Here is a 6,067-nt window from a genome sequence, read left to right as displayed (position 1 = left end):
AGAAGGATCAGTGCCGAGACGTTGGCAAGTAACTTCGACGGATATATCGCATTTTTCATCCCTTTCTCTTGCGCGCGCGCCGTTATTTTTCAATATCCAATAACCCATGCAGACGCGAAATTGTTCTACCGATACAACCACCAAAACACGCGCGTGCATGCAGAACGTTATGTATATAAGATTGCATCCTTCGTTCTCTAATTCACCAATTGAGAACTTTTGGATTTCATTTTAAAGTTTATCCGCCGCTCGTAGATTTCGGCGAAAAGAGCACGTGGAAAAAAATTTTCATGTTTATAAGATAAAAAAAAAAACGCGAGATTTCGTAATGATATCTTCCAGAGTTTAAAATATCAAATATTCTCCTGAAAATTTCTCTTTGGTGAGCATCGATAAATTATTGTCTATTATTCGCTTCATGTTTGTAATTTCCAATAATAAATATTTTTCTGACTCATTAACTTTTAACATTTAAATTATATTAAAATAAATAAAAAAATAACTTATTTAAAATTAAATTATTTAAAAATAAACAAATTTTATTTATTCACAAAATTAAATCGCTGAAAAATCCGTTCTTTATAATTTTATTTATAATTAAAAAAAAATTAGTAATCTCAAAATGTTGAAATAAATTAATTTTTATTAAAAAAAAAGTCTGTTACTCAAAGACCTTATAAATGGAAGATAACTAGCTGCCTGTGTAATATACTGCACACGTTAATCCCGCATCAAGAGTCGCGAACACATGCACGCTTTCCTTACGTATATAGGTCGATAGTAACGCGTCCACGAATTACGATGCTGTCGAGAAAAAGGTACAATAGCTCGCGTCGAGTTGATCGGAACGACTCCTTTGTGTCGAGAGACTCTACTATCCCTTTGTGAACGGTCGATGTTCGACCCAGTGTGTAGACACAGCTAACTCGGTCCCCCCAAATTTTGGGGAAACGGTTTGCACCGTTCTGTTCTTCGCGTCCCTTCGCCCACCCCCTGCCTTTCCGTGATCCTCTATTTCATCCCACATACCTACCCCCATTTCTACTTTAGCTCGCGATCGCGATATCCACATGGGATTCAGTGCTGGTTTTAGAAACCTTAGTACTCCAGAGATTTCCACGGTACCTGTTTACTATTCCTCCACAAATCGAATAAGATTTACAAAGCAAAATAAAAAAATTTTGAATGCATAACATTCATTTTTTTAAACATGAAAATATTTTTCCACGTGCCATGTACGTACAATTGCATATGATGTTAACATTGCGAAAACATATTTCCGACTCACCGATCTGATGCGCTGTGGCGAAGTTATGCAGCAACGATGATACTGTAACATAAAAAAATGAAATATAAATTGTAGACGGTTAAAATAATGTAGTGTTTAAGAAAAAAAAATTACACGCTTTTGAGTTTTTTAATTAAATAATTAAAAACAGTTGTCTATTATTCGGAAAAGATTTCTAACAAAACTTCACTAAAAATTAAAACTTACTTTTCTACAAATTATTGAATTCCTTATTATTTCTAATTATTATCGATTTCACAAAGTAATCTCGATGAATAATAAGAAACTGAAAAACTTTTGTGAATAAAAAATAATCGCGCGAATATAACACTTCCAAACCAAGCTAAAGCGAAGTATTCACTATATAACGCTGCTTACATTGACATTACTGATCGCGGAAGTTAGTGCGTGTAACACAGTACTTTTTTGTTACGTTTGGTTTGTGCATGGCGCATTAAAGTAGTCTCGATCACTCTGTAAAATCGGTACTGAGAGAGAAGTTTATGAACATTGGAGAAACAGGAAAAGAGGGATAAAGACTTGACCGTCAGAGAAAATGACCGAAGATTGATTGTATGAAACAGAGGGTGAAAATAGAGAAATAGCGGATGGTGTTCTTCTTCTGTCGCCGGGAACAATCAAAATCGCGTATTCTCTCGGTAAATTGGAAATCGAGAGTGCTATTGTACCGGTCCAAATTACTCGATACTCCGGTATACACGGATCCCCCAGCAACTACGAACGAGCCTGTCGTTTTTTTTATTATTTCGGTCTGATAGAAAAAATGGTTTCAATTTCCTACAGGACACATGAAAATGTGATACAATCAGACATCGGACTTTAACCTTGTAAAAACGTGTTCACAAGAGAATACAAAAACATATTACCTCTATCTCCCTATTATATCTACAGCTTTTTATATCAAATTTTATCCTAATACGTTTGCTAAATAAATTGATGATAGATACGCGTATATATAGAAAATGACTTATTCTAAAATGTTAGAAATATAACGATAGCTCTAAATTAAAGATAATTAATATAGTAATTTTTTCAATCAATATAATTTGAGATGTTCTCCAAAATTTTTGCTTATCTTGTGAATTTACGCCGATAGTCGCAATTAGAAGTCATACATTAAAATAATGTATGAAAAAATAAAAAATATTAAAATCTTGTTTGACATAAAATATACATATAAGTTTAAAGATAAACACTGTAGACTAGTTTTTGAATCATTGTTACATCTAAATTATCTAAATTATTTTTACATTACCTTATAAAGTTTAATTAACATTACTATTGGCGATCATCGAGATAAATCTATGCGGTGCGCTTTAATCTCTTGAATCTTATGAGAGCATCTCAAATTATGAAGAGACCCGTCCTAATTTGAATTCAAGTTGCGCGTAAATGGAGAGGGCTCGAGGCCCGAGGCTGGTTGTTGGCCGTCCACCTTCATTTAGTCCAGATAATCGTACCTTTCAGACTAGTGAACTATTCTAGCGCGGCGTGGCAGCTCTCCTCTTACATCCCCCTCGCATCGGCGACGTTCATTTACGTTGGTTGCGGCCGCGCGATTTACACGCTCGACTTGAACAAGACCGCGGCGACGCCCGGCGGGTTTAGAAATCGGGTCGAAGTACTCGTGTGTAATTACGGACCCGTCGATCGCACTGCACCCCGGCAGCTCTACAAGCTCGGCCGACCGGGCCTGTGCCCGCTCGGGACCATCCTCAGCGACCGTTACCTATCTCTTTCCGGTAAGTATAAGCTCTGTCTTACGACAACTTGATTTTTAAGCTGCGTCTTGTAATAAAAAAATTAACAGATTTCCGCAAAAAGGTCATAAAAAAATTAAAAGCTTTAAATTTTCAACGAGTGCTATATATTAATTTAAGATGTTCGAAAAAAAATCATAAAAATATAAAAATGTCGAATTTTATCTTGCAAAGTACCTACAATATTAATAATGTCTGATCTTTGTGCTAACGTATCTCGTGAATACGCGGTTATATGCAGTTTATTTGTAAGTAATGGTGCGAAGTTCAGCACTATTATCGTCACGTTGTCTGTCCATGCACGTTCATTACTACTTATTTAGCGATTGGATACTTAAACGAGTCGGTTATCCGTCGCCTCATCGATCGTTACGGGACACGCGACCACTCAGTTAATCCTTAAGCACGAAAGCTCGTTTATCTTTATCGGTGTTTCTAAGTCTCAGATGCCGGAGGCACTTTTGTGTAAGAAGATTACTTTTGTCGGAAAAAGTGGGAAATTTTTCTCTCACCGTTAATACTTACTGACCTATCTTTCAATACATATTTTTGTGATCGCATTCTTATTCCTTTTATGTATACTTTTAACGTATTGTTGGGTAAACACGTAATTGCGTGACGTTAAAAAGACTTGCAAACAAAAATGGAAATAATATTCAATAAATATCAGGAGACAGTACTATCGCATGCTTTAAAAATATTTTTCATATTAAATTTTTATATCAAATAAATGTATTAACTGAATTTCAAATAAGTATTTTTGTGTTAATTGACGTGGAGATTTGAAGTACCGTAATGTTACATTATTATATTTTGAATTTTTGGTCTGTCAGCACGTATAAAACGTCTGAATTGCAATTCACACGATTAAGAAGGGAACAAAGTTTGTTATCTTTCATTATCGTGTATATCTTCTCCCGCGTTGATCACATTAGTCAACCGAACGAAACCAAGTTAAGGTCCGTCAATGTGGATCAACGTTTTCGTGTTCATTTTCGGCTGACGTGCTCAGAGAGACGAAATTACAATTAACGCTGAGTAATCTCGCTTTATTAAAACGTAAGAAAAAACGATGGCTACATTTTTTTTTTTTTTGAACGATCGGTACAGCTCTTGTCCTACAATGTACAGCGATTATTCATCCTTTTCTGAATACTAAGAACCTGACATAAGAATGATGGATGGACTAATATTACCGAAAAGGACATATCGATCGTTCCCCGATAATAATTTAGACATTCTCATTCTTCCCACGTAGCACGTTTCCGAAAAATGATCCCGTAAATAAATTTATAGGTGTCTCGGAAGATCTCTAGCAGTATTTTTTATATCAAATATGTTAAAAGTCAAAATATGTCAAAATGTGTTAAAGCTTATCTTTTACCTAAACTTATCTATATAGAGATGTTTTTACCAATCTCAAAATTTTATCTAAACACTGATAATTTTATTTAGAAACGGTGCAGAACTCACGATTTCTAAGCAAATCAACGCAAAGATCACAAGTGAGAATCTACTGTCCACATTGTCTCTCTGCATCAGCTATTGTTACTTTATGCAACATCGTTATACTTAACTGTCTACTATTGTATCCTAGATAAAGTACTAAACATTATTTTAAGATCATGAAAAATATTGCACCAATGGTATCTATCTATCAGTTACGTAACGGTATTGAATGTCAGATTCTCTAAATTACAATGCACATTGTGTGTATTTGAATAAGCAATAACATTAATGTAATCTGAGTAAATATAGCATTGCTGTTATGATCATGAGTAAATTGTTAGTAAAATTGTCAGTAACAAGCAGCCGATGATTTAACAATTATTAGTTTATAAATTATGGAAATGTGATAAACATGTGGAAATATATCGCATTACAGAATTGACTAAAGGGATTTTATTGTAAATATCACGAGTTGAATCTAGATTCAACTCCTGCTTGCTAATTAAGTTTATATTAATCTTTATTTTAATTGGAAAATAAAAACTAATTTGAATTATTTGCCTTACAAAATTTTTGTTCCAAAATAAGTAAAATATTTAATTTAAAAAATTCAATTATTACTTACTTTCACAGTATATTTATTTTTAAATTATCTCAAATTGGTTAAAACTGTTAAACTTTCAATTTTAATTTTAACTCTATCTTGTGAATTTAATTTTATTAAAGAAAATTAATTTATAAGATCTAGATCAAAAAGACCATTAATATATCATTTTTATTTTAACTTTGTGCAGATATCTCACCACATATATCACTCTCAAATACTAAAAACAAAATAAAAAAAAACTTGCCTTATTGATTTGTGATACGCAGCAGCAAAGTGATTTGTGAAAAATATATTTCTATTATAGTAACACTTAAAATATATATTTGATTATTATATTTATGATTATAATCTACAAGAGTCTTAATGTCAATTTCCTTTCATATGAATTTGTATTCTTATATAACAAAATCAATAAAAAATCAGCAAAGAATGCTGCAATTAGTTGAGCTTTATCATGAAGTTACTTTTTAGTTAATTTTTACATTACACGTATTGCAATTGTAGAAATTTATGTGCGTAGCATTCTAAATGACTGGTTCGTAATATAATAAAATAATAAATAGCTGCCAAATAAACCTACTCATAATCATTCCACCATATAATCTTACTCCGAGCTTTCCCTTTCCTGTCTTTTCTTTGTTGTGGCTTCCTCATGATTACCAATCTGCAATATTAACTACCTATCAAACTTATATATAAAACAGAATCTTCAAAAATAAACAAGACAAGCAAAGTAAGTGACCAGAAACTACCTCTGTCTAAACATGATTGACAAAGGAAAGAGACAGGAAAGAGACAGGACAGAGACAGGACAGAGACATGATTAAAGTACACGATGCCTTTTTTATCTCAATTACAAGACATTTTCGATCCGTGTCGCACGGTTTGGGGTACAGATCAACGTTCGTGATCTCTACTCGCTGATGAGAGTATCGCTGAGAA

This window comes from Cardiocondyla obscurior, linkage group LG09 (assembly GCF_019399895.1).
Source record: "Cardiocondyla obscurior isolate alpha-2009 linkage group LG09, Cobs3.1, whole genome shotgun sequence".
Lineage (NCBI taxonomy): Eukaryota > Metazoa > Arthropoda > Insecta > Hymenoptera > Formicidae > Cardiocondyla > Cardiocondyla obscurior.
This window is presented reverse-complemented; position numbering follows the sequence as displayed.